This window comes from Procambarus clarkii, unplaced genomic scaffold, assembly GCF_040958095.1.
Source record: "Procambarus clarkii isolate CNS0578487 unplaced genomic scaffold, FALCON_Pclarkii_2.0 HiC_scaffold_567, whole genome shotgun sequence".
NCBI lineage: Eukaryota > Metazoa > Arthropoda > Malacostraca > Decapoda > Cambaridae > Procambarus > Procambarus clarkii.
In genome coordinates this window covers 28,734-44,025 of record NW_027189600.1, presented here as the reverse complement: position 1 = coordinate 44,025, position 15,292 = coordinate 28,734, and the positions used below count along the sequence as shown (strand labels likewise).

The following is a 15,292-nucleotide window of genomic DNA, read 5'->3' as shown; positions in this document are numbered from 1 at the left end:
GAGAGAGCCAGAGAGAGAGAGAGAGAGCCAGAGAGAGAGAGAGAGAGCCAGAGAGAGAGAGAGAGAGCCAGAGAGAGAGAGAGAGAGAGAGAGAGAGAGAGAGAGAGAGCCAGAGAGAGAGAGAGCCAGAGAGAGAGAGAGAGAGAGAGAGAGAGAGAGAGAGAGAGAGAGAGAGAGCCAGAGAGAGAGAGAGAGAGAGAGCCAGAGAGAGAGAGAGAGAGCCAGAGAGAGAGAGAGAGAGCCAGAGAGAGAGAGAGAGAGCCAGAGAGAGAGAGAGAGAGAGAGAGAGAGAGAGAGAGAGAGCCAGAGAGAGAGAGAGCCAGAGAGAGAGAGAGAGAGAGAGAGAGAGAGAGAGAGAGAGAGAGAGAGAGAGCCAGAGAGAGAGAGAGAGAGAGAGAGCCAGAGAGAGAGAGAGAGCCAGAGAGAGAGAGAGAGAGAGCCAGAGAGAGAGAGAGAGAGAGCCAGAGAGAGAGAGCCAGAGAGAGCCAGAGAGAGAGAGAGAGAGAGAGAGAGAGCCAGAGAGAGAGAGAGAGAGAGCCAGAGAGAGAGAGAGAGAGAGAGAGAGAGAGAGAGAGCCAGAGAGAGAGAGAGAGAGCCAGAGAGAGAGAGAGAGAGCCAGAGAGAGAGAGAGAGAGAGAGCCAGAGAGAGAGAGAGAGAGCCAGAGCGAGAGAGAGAGAGAGAGCCAGAGAGAGAGAGAGAGAGCAAGAGAGCCAGAGAGAGAGAGAGAGACAGACAGAGACAGAAAGACACACACACAACAAAAGAGGAGACAGAACAAAATTAAGGCAAGGAGAGAGAAGACAGAACAGAAACAACAGAGAGAGGAGAGAAATGAGAAATCATTGAAGAGAAGGGGAAGAGAAACACAAGATAAGAAAAAGATACAAGAAAAATATACAAGATAAAAATGACATAAATGAATACCACAAATATAAAAAGTAAAGGAAGAGAGAAGCTAGAAGAGACAGGAAACGAGAGGTGTTAGAAGAGAGGAGGAAAGGAGAGATTAAAAGACAAGAAAAACAGGAGAGAAACGTAAAAGAAATAAAAAAAGGGACATTTGTGAGGAGAGAAAATAAAGAGACCAGAGAAGACCATATATCAAGAGTGTGAGGATAAAGACTTATATATTTTCTTAGTAGACATCCTCTGGCTCTTGTTGCCCCTCTTGTATACGAATTGTACTTGCAAGTTTTCCCTGAAAAGATATTAACAAAATTAATATTTAATTATTTATTTATATAAATTACACACACACAAACTTATATATATATATATATATATATATATATATATATATATATATATATATATATATATATATATATATATATATAATATATATAGACCAGAGACCAATTATATATATATATATATATAATTTCGTAAACCTCACCCTGTAAACATTCATGTTTCTACATGTTAAACAAGCTACGAGGATGAGGGAAGGGGATGTTCCCTCCATGCTGGATATTATATTTACCAGGAAAGAGAAAGATATATTTATCATTCAGTACCTCCCTCCTTTGGTACCTCCCTCCTTTTACCCAAGTGACATGGTCACTTGGGTAAAAGTGACCATGTCTTTTTTGGAATAAAGTATGCAATGCATTATAATCTGGAAGAAAATGAGCTTGAAGCAGTTGAAAAACCTGACTTGTGGAGAGGTCATTATGGGGAACTCAGATATTTCCTTAAGGAATTTGACAAACACTTGCTGTTAGGACATGAAGTAAATGAGATGTATGTCAAGTTTTGTGAAATATATGATAATGGCACAACAAAATTTATACTAAAGCAGAGATGCAGAACTAGGAAAAGGGGAAAAATTGCCCAAACATACAAGCAATACACAGATGCGAGAAACAACAATAGCAGTAAGGAGAGGGGCAGAAAGACTGACTTTCGGTCATATTCAACAACACAAATATACATACACACACACACATTATTGGAAAAAATTGGAATTGGAATATTGGAAAAAATAATTAAAACTAAATGGGTAGAACACCTGGAGAGAAATGATATAATTTCAGACAGACAGTATGGTTTTCGATTTGGAAGATCCTGTGTATCGAATTTACTCAGTTTCTATGATCGAGCAACAGATATATTACAGGAAAGAGATGGTTGGGTTGACTGCATCTATTTGGACCTAAAAAAGGCATTCGACAGTTCCACATAGAGAGGTTGTTCTGGAAACTGGAAAATATTGGAGGGGTGACAGGTAAGCTTCTAATATGGATGAAAAATTTTCTGACATAGAAAAATGAGGGCAGTAATCAGAGGCAATGTATCGGACTGGAGAAATGTCACAAGTGGAGTACCACAGGGTTCAGTTCTTGCACCAGTGATGTTTATTGTCTACATAAATGATCTACCAGTTGGTATACAGAATTACATGAACATGTTTGCTGATGATGCTAAGATAATAGGAAGGATAAGAAATTTAGATGATTGTCATGCCCTTCAAGAAAACCTGGATAAAATAAGTATATGGAGCACCACTTGGCAAATGGAATTTAATGTTAATAAATGCCATGTTATGGAATGTGGAACAGGAGAACATAGACCCCACACAACCTATACATTATGTGAGAAATCTTTAAAGAATTCTGATAAAGAAAGAGATCTAGGGGTGGTTCTAGATAGAAAACTATCACCTGAGGACCACATAAAGAATATTGTGCGAGGAGCCTATGCTACGCTTTCTAACTTTAGAATTGCGTTTAAATACATGGATGGTGATATACTAAAGAAATTGTTCATGACTTTTGTTACGCCAAAGCTAGAATATGCAGCTGTTGTGTGGTGCCCAACAACAGAAGTTGGCCCATATCTTAAGAAGCACATCAACAAACTGGAAAAGGTGCAAAGACATGCTACTAAGTGGCTCCCAGAACTGAAGGGCAAGAGCTACGAGGAGACGTTAGAGGCATTAAATATGCCAAAACTAAAAGACAGAAGAGGTGATATGATCACTACATACAAAATAGTAACAGGAATTGATAAAATCGACAGGGAAGATTTCCTGAGACCTGGAACTTCAAGAACAGGAGGTCATAGATTGAAACTAGCTTAACACAGATGCTAAAGAAATATAAGAAAATTCACTTTCGCAAATAGAGTGGTAGACGGTTGGAACAAGTTAGGTGAGAAGGTGGTGGAGGCCAAGACTGTCAGTAGTTTCAAAGCGTTATATGACAAAGAGTGCTGGGAAGACGGTCTCATCCTTTAACTACACTTAGGTAATTACACACACACACACACATACATATTATATATATATATATATATATATATATATATATATATATATATATATATATATATATATATATATATATATATATATATATATATATATATATATATATATATATATATATGTCGTACCTAGTCGCCAGAACGCACTTTTCAGCCTACTATGCAAGGCCCGATTTGCCTAATAAGCCAAGTTTTCATGAATTAATATATTTTCTCTATTTTTTTTCTTATGAAATGATAAAGCTATCCATTTCATTATGTATGAGGTCAATTCTTTTTTTATTGGAGTTAAAATTAATAGAGATATATGACCGAACCTAACCTATCTTTATAGGTTAGGTTAGGTAGCTGAAAATGTTAGGTTAGGTAGTCGAAAAAACATTAATTCAAGAAAACTTGGCTTATTAGGCAAATCGGGCCTTGCATAGTAGGCTGAGATGTGCGTTCTGGCTACTAGGTACGACACATTATATATATATTTATATATATATATATATATATTTATATATATATATATATATATATATATATATATATATATTTATATATATATATATATATATATATATATATATAGTAAAAAAAAAAAAAAAAAATTAAATTATTTTACCTTGTACCTAGATCCACCAGGCCTGTTTGGTGCCTGTTTCAGTACTTCAGAAATCTGGAAGGTCACATCCTCCTCCTCAACTTGTGGATGTGCGTCGATAGATGATTCTGTAAAATTAAGTTATTTATATAATAATAAATTCAGTATAACAATAATATTCTGTAAAATTAAAAGTAATTTATACATCAATCAGATAAAACTCTCCAGAGATGGTGATACACAACATATAAAGGACAAGTTTCAGAACAAAATATGCATTTAGGAATAAGGTTTTGTACATGTAGGTAGCACATGAGAAAATAAGTGGAAGGTGATCAAGTTTATATTAACATGTTAATGGCTTTGTTAAGGCTTTGCAAGAATGAAAAAATATTAATAATATAATATCACCTACCAATTAATTGTACATCATTTATAAGTCAATTATTTGCATTATTATTATTCAATACTAATGATATAAAAATGCATTTTGTAATCTACTATTTATGCAAGTATTAAGCACAGGATCATGAAATAAACTGCAAAATACTGTAATGGATAAACCAATTAATTTTACATTTTCCTATAGCTAAGTCAGTCAGTTCTATTAGCAGCAGAGAACAATTATGCCCAACCTCTATTAAATGAAACAATCTTAAGAGCAAGTGATAGAAATATAATCATTTATGCTTGGGATTATGGAATGGTTCCAAATATGAAAAATATCAAGTTTTTTGGTTAAAATTTTTTAACTTAAAATTTACATTTTTAAGTGAATTTTAAACTTTAAAAAAATTATTTAATTTTTTGGTTACTTACTTAAAATAACATTATATAGTTCTTGTTTTTGTAGAAATGCCAATTTCTTCTTTTGCCCTTCCAGACTGTATAGTGACCACAGGCCGTTTGTTCACATCTTCATTATTCTTCGAACTGTGGTTGCGCAATCAGACCCACATACACTGGTTAAAAGCATCACCTAAAAGCAACAACAAAAATGTAGTACACTGACGAATTTTGAATATATATATATATATATATATATATATATATATATATATATATTAGTTGATTTTATACCCGCATTAGGTCAGGTGATAATACAATGAAGGTGAAAACATGGGGGGATACATAAGGGATAAACATAGGGGCTGCAGAAGGCTTATTGGCCCATACGAGGCATCTCCTATCTAAACACAAAGATTAATCCAGTGTAATTGGCCTGTTATGTTGTAACATATTATATATATATATATATATATATATATATATATATATATATATATATATATATATATATATATATATATATATATATATATATATATATATATATATATATATATATATATGTATGTATGTATGCCATATACATATATATGCTATGTTGTATGCTACAACTTGGCTGATAATAAAGCCATTCACAACTGCAGGCCTAATAAAAAAAGGAGGTGGCATAGCAATATCTTACAAAGATACCTTCATCTGCAATAGTCTCATTAGTAATAGAGACGACTATTGTGAATATACCTTTGCCAAGTTCTCCAGTAAATCCCTTAAATCCTCCTTGACTATAAGTGCCATCTATAGATTTCCCAATACCGACATAGCTTCATTCTCAGATAACGTAAGGAATCTTATCATAAATAACAATCTCAACAAAAATCAAACCAACTTAGTGGTTTGTAATGGTGAACAAAACATGCAGATACTTATATATAACCTGTGAATAGAGTGTAATAACACCAAAACTATTTGTTTATTGTTTTATGACCATAATAATTGAATCACTAATATGATTCACTAATATATAATCCTAATAATAATCACTAATATATAATCCATTGAGCATGCTGCATCTCTTTCAGTCTCTTTGCAATTTGAACAAGAGGGTTTTTAATTGATCGAACCATATTCTTAAAGTAAAGTAAATGAGATGTATTCCATATTTTGCAAAATATACGATGAAGGCACACAAACATTCATACCAAAACTGAAGGGCAGGATTTATGAGGAGACATTAGAGGCATTAAATATTCCAAACTAGAAGACAGAAGGAAAAGAGGAGATATGATCACTACGTACAAAACAGTAACAGGAATTGATAAACTTGATAGGGAAGATTTCCCGAGACCTGGAATTTCAAGAACAAGAGGTTATAGATTTAAACGAACTAAACAAAGATGCCGAAGAAATGTAAGACAATTCACTTTTGCAAACAGAATGGTAAACGGTTGGAACATGTTAGGTGAGAAGGTGGTGGAGGCCAAATCCGTCAAAAGTTTCAAAGCATTATATGACAAAGAGTGCTGGGAAAATGGGACACCACGAGTGTAGCTCTCCATCCATCTGATTGATAACCCAAATGAATTTTTCATGGATATGATACCAACATCAAATCATAAATCAGATGTGATCCTATCCCCACTGGATTTTGAAGAAGCCATAGACAGTATGCCTATGCACTCTGCACCAGGCCCTGACTCTTGGAACTCTATATTCATCAAGAACTGTAAAAAACGTTATCGCAGGCCCTTCACATTCTTTGGAGACAAAGCCAAGATACTGGCATTGTCCCTGACATACTAAAAACAGCAGAGATAGCACCGCCCCATAAAGGAGGAAATAAGGCAGAGGCAAAAAACTACAGACCGATAGCACTAACATCGCACATCATAAAAATCTTTGAGAGAATGCTAAGAAGTAAGATCACAAAATACATGGAATCACAGCATCTCCATAACCCCAGACAACATGGTTTCAGAACAGGGCGCTCTTGCCTATCACAGTTGCTGGACCACTCTGACATGGCACTAGATGCCATGGAAGACAAACAAAACGCTTTGACAAAAAAAAGCCTTTGACAAATGTGACCATTGTGTTATTGCACATAAAATGCGTTCAAAAGGAATTACCGGAAAAATAGGCAGATGGATATACAACTTCCTGACTAATAGAACCCAATGTGTAGTAGTCAACAAAATAAAATCTGGACCATCAACCGTAAAGAGCTCAGTCCCCAAGCGTACTGTGCTTGCTCCAATACTTTTTCTCATCCTCATATCGGACATAGACAAGGACACAACCTATAGTACTTGATCATCCTTTGCAGATGACACTAGAATCTTCACGAGAGTAGGCAACATAGAGGACACGGCAAACCTCCAATCAGATGTAAATCAGGTCTTTCTATGGGCTACAGAAAATAACATGGTGATTAACGAACATAAGTTTCAGCTCATGCGCTACGGAAAAAATAAAAAATATAAAAACGGAAACCACTTACAAAACTCAGTCAAATCATAACATTGAACGGAAAAGCAACGTAAAGGATTTGGGTGTACTGATGTCAGAAGGCCTTACATTTAAAGAACACAATAAAGTAGCCGTCACAACTGCAAGAAAAATGACAGGATAGATAACAAGAACTTTTCACACTAGAGATGCTATACCGATGATGATAGTTTTCAAGACGCTAGTGCTCTCTAGAGTGGAATACTGCTGCATAATGAAAGCCCCTTTCAAAGCTGGAGAAATTACTGACCTATACTTATGCATTTATCTTCGGTTTAACACAACAGGCACCAGACACACGCTAGGCATCATACACACTAGGATAAAACAAACATTAGGCCAGAAGTCAGAAAAGAATTCAAAGAATTTTACTGGAAAGGCTTGCTGTTAGGAAAGGAAGTAATTGAGATGAATTAATGCACAGTATGTCAATTTTGTGAAATATATGATAAAGGAACAAAAACATTTATACCAAAACAAAGATGCAGAACTAGGAAACAGGATTTGTTCAACTGAAATTTCAAGACGGACAGAGACCAAAAGACACAAAAATGGAATCAATATACGAAGAGGCCAAACCCCCAAACATACCAGTAATACAAAGAGAAACAACTACACGGCAGTGAGGAGAGAGGCAGAAAGAAATTTTGAAAAAAAGGAACAAACAAATGTAAAGTAGAACAAATCATATTCTATAAATACAGCAACAACCAATTGCAGGTAAAGGATAATATTCAGAGCTTTTAAATGCATGGATGGCGAAATACTCAAGAAATTGTTCACGACTTTTGTTAGACCAAAGTTGGAATATGCAGCGGTTGTATGGTGCCCATATCTTAAGAAGCACATAAACTGGAAAAGGTGCAAAGACATGCTACTAAGTGGCTCCCAGAACTGAAGGACAAGAACTATGAGGAGAGGTTAGAGGCATTAAATATACCAAATATACTACACAAATATATATACTACACATGCACAATAAACTACCCTACACAGGCTGAGTATGGTGTGTACAATAAATTATTAGCTAAAAGATAAGACTGAGTTTGTATAAATGGGGGTTAAGTCAGAGTGGGAAAATGTAAGTGGAGTGCCTAAAAACCCTGTCCTGGGACCTCTGTAATTCATAATATATACAAATAATTTAGACTCAGGTTTGATCAGCAATATTTGAAAATTTCCAGACGATACAAAAGGGATTTTTTTCTGGATTCAGGATTATTTTTTTATTGCTGAAAACAGGTTTTCAGCAATAAAAGAAATACAGTATTGCTGGAACAACCGTCGACATCTTCAAGAGAAAACCTGAACATCTTCAAGAAGTGAAGATGACCTTGAGAAGAAGTATAGGTTGGGAGAAGTATAGGTTAGGAATTGTCTCCAAAGAATTCTCAAAGAATTACTCGTTATTGCTATCCAAGATAATTAGACGAGCCAAAGCTAAATACTACGAAGATAAATTTACCCAAATAAAGAGTACCTTACCTAAAAATATGTATGTACCTTACGTAAATAAACATTTGATTTTGAAGTGCCGGACAAACAAGGCTGTGGTGGATATGTGGGCCTGAGGGGCCTGTCCAAGCAACAGCCTGTTGGACCAAGCTCTCACATGTCAAGCCTGGCCTTGGAAGGGCTTGGTGAGTAGAACAACTACCAGAACCCTATAATGCATGTATCAAGGTGTCCAGGCAGTGAGCACCACATAATGCAGTGCAGTCCTGTAAGAATAAGCACAGTAAGTATGGGCATGGAGGGGGTGCAGCAGTGGCTTGTGAAGGGCTGGAGAGTAAATGGACATGCCCAGGGGTAAAAAGCATTAGGGTAACAGAACATAGCCCATAAAAATAGTAATGACAATGAATGAATAATTATATGAATGCAATAATACTTCATATCTCAATAGGAATACTAAGCAGGATGCAAGACAAGGTACTGGTGGTGATAGTGGTTGGTACAAGTCCTCACATCCCCACAGACACCAGTAACAGCCCTCACCTCCCAACACAGTACCCTTGTAGCGAGTTAATCTTATACTCGCTTCATTATCTTATAGCATAACTAATTAACACTAATTACAGAAGCTACACAGGTGATACTTTGGTGTGAGTTGAGCGCACTGAGCGTCGGTATCGCTACACCCTTGTTCCTTAACAACCCTTTGGACCTTTATTACAGAAAAATAGAATCAATTAATTTAATAAAATATAAAATATAAGTGCTTACTTACGATAATACTATCGGTGGAACACAAAATCTTCTTCTTCTTGATAGTAGGTGCAGTTTGCATGAAGGGTTAGTCCTCGCCATGACTGAACTGACGACAAAATGGCCGATGTGTTGATATGGCGTCAGGTGACGCTGTGACGTCACAGGTGAGGGACGCTTTGCGCATTACTCCCTCGTACTTAAAAAGTACTACAGGTACTTTTTGGTTTTATTTTTGAATATGGCAGAAGTTGGACAGCTTTTCAAATCATTATAAGGGAGTGAGTTCCATAGACTAGGTCCCTTTATTTACATAGAGTGTTTACATAGATTAAGTTTGACTCTGGGGATATCAAAGAGATATTTATGTCTGGTGGGGACGTGGCCATGTGTTCTATTACATCTGTCCAGGAAGAGTTTCAGAACAGGGTTTGCAGTTAGAAAAAGGGCTTTATAAACGTAATTTACACAGGAGAATGTATGGAGTGAATTTGTTTAGCATGTTTAAGGATTTGAACAAGGGAGCTGTGTGTTGTCTGAAGGTAGAGTTATTTATTGTCCTGATAGCAGATTTTTACTGGATGATGATGGGCTTGAGGTAGTTTGCAGAGGTTGAACCCCAAGCACAAACGCCATAAGAATGATAGGGATAGATAAGTGCATAATAGAGTGAGAGGAGAGCAGAGTAGGGTACATAATATCTGATCTTAAACAGTATACCAACTGTTTTAGAAACCTTTTTAGTTATGTGTTGTATATGGGTGCGGAAGTTGAGTCTCTTGTCTAAGTATAGGCTAAGAAACTTTCCATCATTTTTATTGCTAATGTTTACATTATCTATCTGAAGCTGAATTGCATTTGTTGATTTGTTTCCAAATAAGATATAGTAGGTCTTTTCTATGTTTTGTGTGAGGTTTGTTGGTTGACATCCACAAGTAGACTTTTTTTAATTAATTGTTTACAACATTATTTAACAGGAGTGGGTTGGGGTCAGAGTAGATGAGTAGTATCATCAGCCAACAATATAGGTTTAAGTATGTTAGAGACATTAGGGAGATCATTGATGTATATAAGAAACAGGAGGGTCCTAGGATGCTGCTCTGTGGCACCTTTACGGTAATTAAGTGGTAGAGTGGGAGAGGTTATATCATTGATGGCTTCATATTGGTGTCTGTTACTAAGATAGGATCGGATATAGTTTAGGGCAAGGCCACGGATTCCATAATGGTGGAATTTAAGTAAGAGGTAGTTATGGTTAACAGTATCAAAGGCCTTTCTCAGGCCGATGAAGAGTTCAATTGGAAACTCACTTTTGTCAAGGGCTGAGAAGATTAAGTCAAGCAGACTAACAATAGCATCATTGGTACTCTTTTGGGAGCGGAAGCCAAACTGACAGGGACTTAGTATATTGAATTTTACAAGATTGGAGTAGAGCTGTTTGTAAAAAAAAAAAAAATAATTTTGATAATATAGGTAGATTCGATATGGGTCTGTAATTATTTATGTCTGCCGTGTTACCTCCTTTATGAACTGGCGTTACTCTTGCTTTTTTAAGGATATCAGGGAAGGTATGACACTCTAGGGATTTGTTGAACAGCAGTGCTATGGATGGTGCAAGGGCATGGGAGGCACGCCTGTGTACCATCGATGGTATTTCACTAATGTTCCCAGCTTTGGTTTTTAGCGAGTGAATGATGGACACAACATCTGTAGGGCTGACCGGAGAGAGGAGAAGAGAGTTTGGATAGCTGCGTGAAAGATATGTGGTAACATATGTCTGAGTCTCTGGGATTTTTCGGGCAAGGTGAGCACCAAACGATGAAAAGAAGCTATTAAATTCAGTTGCTGTTTCAAGATCTGTTGCAGGTGTATAACCATCCTTGGAGATTTTTATCTTATTATGTGAATGTTGTTTAGCTCCTAGGATGGTAGAGATGGCTCTCCATGTGCTTTTTATGTTGCCTTTTGCTTCTTTGAATCTATTCTCGTAATAGGAACGCTTTGCTCTTATTATACTGGTAAGCACTGATGAGTACCTCTTAACTACTTCTTTTCCAACTAGGCCAATCCTAAGTTTTTTTTTCATATTCATGTTTCTTGTCGATTACTTTAAGTATGCCATTAGTGAGCCAGGGATTATTTAACCTTTTTGCCAGTTACTTGCTTGGTGAGGAGAGGACAATAAGTATTGTAAAGGCTTTAAATTTTGGAAAGAGGCTAGTTAACGAATTATTATCCTGTGTATTGATAAATTTAGATTCCCAGTTTACATTGTGGAGGGCATTTGTGAGATTGCCTATTGCCGCTTCACATTGTAACCTAAAGGTAATTTTCTTGTTACCTGGTGGTGTTATGGCCATGTTCGCTACAAGGAAGGTAGGATAGTGGTCAGTTGTTCTGTCAGTGATTATACTTGATGTAAGAGGAGCTGTTATGTTGGTCCATCAGTGATCCAGGGTAGTCGCAGATGTTTGAGTGACTCGGGTGGGCCTGGTGATTGCGGGGATGAGCATACAGGAATTCATGCTGTTGAGGAAACAGTCTACTTGAGGGTTATTTTGTAGCCCTAGGTCAATATTGAAATCACCTCTGAGAACTATGTGATTTTTGTTGAGATTATTGTTTATGATAAGGTTCCTCAAGTTGTTATTGTATTTGTGTCTAGCTTCAGACACAAGCATGTTACAGTTATGTCTTAAAGAGTTGAGAGCAATTAAGGATGATAAAGAGTCACTTACAACTAATGTATCAAGTTTGGATACTTTACACATTTCAGTGCAAGGAGCAAGGCAAATAGTTCAGTCTGAAGGATAGAGGCCCAGTTGTTTATACGGACTCCCCACTCAAAATATAAGTCATATCCTATTGCCAGGACAACTGCACTTCCAGCTGCACCCGTTGGGCGCTGTAGGAAACCTTCAGTGTATATGATTTGAGAGAGAGAATGCTCTGTGGACAGAGCATCAATATGGCTTAAGACGTTGAGCTTTGCCTCAAGACAAAGCTGGGACTGATCTCTAATTTGCTCCTTTGATGGAAAGGGAGGGATTAAAATTGAAAAGGGTGTAATTTCCTACAGTGCAGGAAAGTGCTATTGTTGTCTCTCTTGGTACAAATTATAAATCTGATACTTTCTGAGTTCAGTTCCAATTTTATTTATCTATTTGAAACAATGTTTACATTCAATAAAGAAATTCTGGAGGGCTTCTGTGCAAGGGTTAGGATGAGCTAGCCTAAGCATTTTTATACCAATTTGACAGTTATTTTCAGTAACACGATAAACAACGCTCGGAATATTAAGTTCCTTTCTCATATTAAGTATCTTTGTGGTACGAAGGCACCCAAGGATTATCCTCAAGGCTTCGTTCTGCAATTTTTCAAGCCCTCCAAGCTTTCTTTCAGGATGCCTTAAAGTTAGTTTAGTTCATTTATTATGCACCCCATACCCATCTTGTGGGCGGTAGTGGAAAGGGTTGCAGAGGCACATAATGGGCTCAGGGACTGAACCCAACAATTCATTTAGCTAAGCAAGTTACAATCTTGATGAGCTAGTTACAAAATTCAGTATAAGTCGTCACATCAACAATAGGTTCGAGATCGATCACAAGTACAGTTTCTAAATTAAGCAACTGACATATGTGGAGAGCTAGTGTCACAATTGATATGTTTGTCCTGCACACCGCTCCCCATCCAGTGGGCAGCGGTGGATAGGTTACAATCACTTAGTTACTACTTACAGTTAGCAAACTGGGGATATTTGGCTAAAATTTCTGGTACCAGATCATTTTGAATGAAATATTGACACATCGTTGGTACATTGGTTATAGAATTGTCTCTGAATTCACTATCACATAGTGACGGAGGGTGTGCGAATAATTTTGTTGACAGTTAACATTTGGTCAGGTCTACATCGGCAGATAATGGGAATTCCCAGAAATACTTGTAACCGAGTCTAAGCCGAGCAGTAGTAACATCTAGAAGTCTGCTGATTTTATTGGATGAACCATAGATGTGTGGCTCCTTTTGCATAATAGTATTGAACGAAAGTTAATCTCCCCAAACACTTTCGCGTTTTGGGCAAGTTACCCCTCCACTCTCTCCATTTTTGTTTGGACATTCCCTGGTAGTGCGCGGAAATACTGAAAAGTGTATACTCTTTTCAACTTTGTCACCTTAATTCTCGTCCTATGTCTTTCATTTTGGTATCAATGCGTTCGCAATAGAATTCCCAACAGAACTATGTGCATATAATGTCAAAGACAGCAGCGCGCTCCACCCGCCGACAAGATGAATGTAGGCCAAGGGTACCAGAAAAAGAAAGCTGAGCCACCCTCAGGCAACTCTCATTACATTAGAGAGCGTGATAATACTGAAAAGTGTATACCCTTTTCAACTTTGTTACCTCAATTCTCATCCTAGTTTTTTCAATTTGGCATCAATGTGTTCGCAATAGAATTCTCTACAGGACTAAAGGCATATAAACTCCAAAAGCCCGGCTTACCATCCGCAACAAACAGAGTAAGCGAGAGTGTGTTACCAGGGAGCGCACAAGAGCGATAAAATGTATACACTCTTTTCATTTTGGTCACCCCAATTGTCATCCTAGGTCTTTCATTTTGGTATCAATGTGTTAGCAATAGAATTATCTACAGGTTTAAATGCATATAAACTCCAAAAGCAAGGTGTACCATCCGCACAAAACAGAGAAAGTGAGAGAAAGTAACCCGGGAGCACTCTAGTGCAATGTAATGTGAACACTCTTTTCACTTTGGTTACCTCAATTCTCGTCATATGTCTTTCATTTTGGTATCAATGTGTTCGCAATTGTATCTGCTGGCATTTTACCCTTTGCTTGGATCTGAAGGGTTTTAGGCTCACCACGATGCAATCTGATAGTACCACAGGTGTATATACCTATCTTCAAGCAGCAATTCACTCATTCAAACCGACTTATAATAGTTATCCATATATAAATGGTAATCTTTGTTCTACCTGTTAACCTGTCATATGAAGAAAGATTGTCAAAGCTTATATTACATTCTCTAGAAAAGCAAAGAATTAGGAGTGACATATGGTAGAGGTGCACAATGGGATGAATGGACATAACAAAGGGGACATTAATGGGGTATTAAAAGTAGCAACACAAGACAGAACTCGAAACAAAGTGTAAAAATTGGAAAAATTTAGATTTAGGAAAGAACTGCATGAGTAAATACACTGGGTTTGTACCTTAAGGTTCATGTATGCAATATTACAGAGTTCCAGTTAACTCCCATGCATGCAATTAATTTATGTTATGTTTATGTTTTTTATGTTAAAATGTTTTTGTTGATTTGTTTGTATATTTTCATAAGTAAAGCATGCTTACCGTCTTATTCCAAGTTTTATGATAACTTTACAAGGTTTAAAACATAAAGTTCAATATATATTCTGGTTTTCACACAGGAATTATACGTTAATATAACATCATAATAACGTAATGATGTCGTGTAAATAACGTTATACTGACGTCATATAAATGTTATATTTATGTTATAAGAACGTAAATTGGATAGCTTTACAGAAAGTAAACAAAAAAAACTAAATGTTGACTGAAAATTATTTATTCTTAAATATAAAGCATGAAAACATTATAATACCATAGCATTCACTATTATTTTTAAATTTTTACATAAATCTTAAAAAACTGTGTCTCAAGAATATATGTTTTTAGTTATATCCTTTGGTTTTAAGAACATCAGATATACGTATTTTTGTCAAAAGTTACAGTATTACCTTTGTGGAACCATTTAAAAACGTCCACAAACGTTCTGTGTTTGCTGGGGGGTTGACATTATAGGGGTAAGGTAGGTTACAGGGGTAACCTACCTTACCTAGGCAAAAAGAATCCATCAGGACAAAACCAGCGGAAAATTCGCCTGAAGCTGACTTCC

General features: G+C 36.6%; 1 long non-coding RNA gene across 3 annotated transcripts; it reads right to left on the bottom strand.

The window, feature by feature from the left end:
• Positions 1-628: 628 nt before the first annotated feature.
• On the bottom strand, positions 629-9,491 carry LOC138361659 (uncharacterized). Of its 3 annotated transcripts, none has more exons than XR_011227091.1 (5): positions 9,382-9,481; positions 8,637-8,872; positions 4,677-4,836; positions 3,879-3,985; positions 629-1,199 (listed from the first exon to the last, which is right to left on the bottom strand). It is a non-coding gene; the product is annotated as an uncharacterized lncRNA (long non-coding RNA). The 3 variants fall into 3 exon arrangements; XR_011227090.1 differs by having other exon boundaries at positions 8,655-8,872; XR_011227092.1 differs by lacking the exon at positions 8,637-8,872 and having other exon boundaries at positions 9,382-9,491.
• Between the last annotated feature and the right edge of the window lie 5,801 nt (positions 9,492-15,292).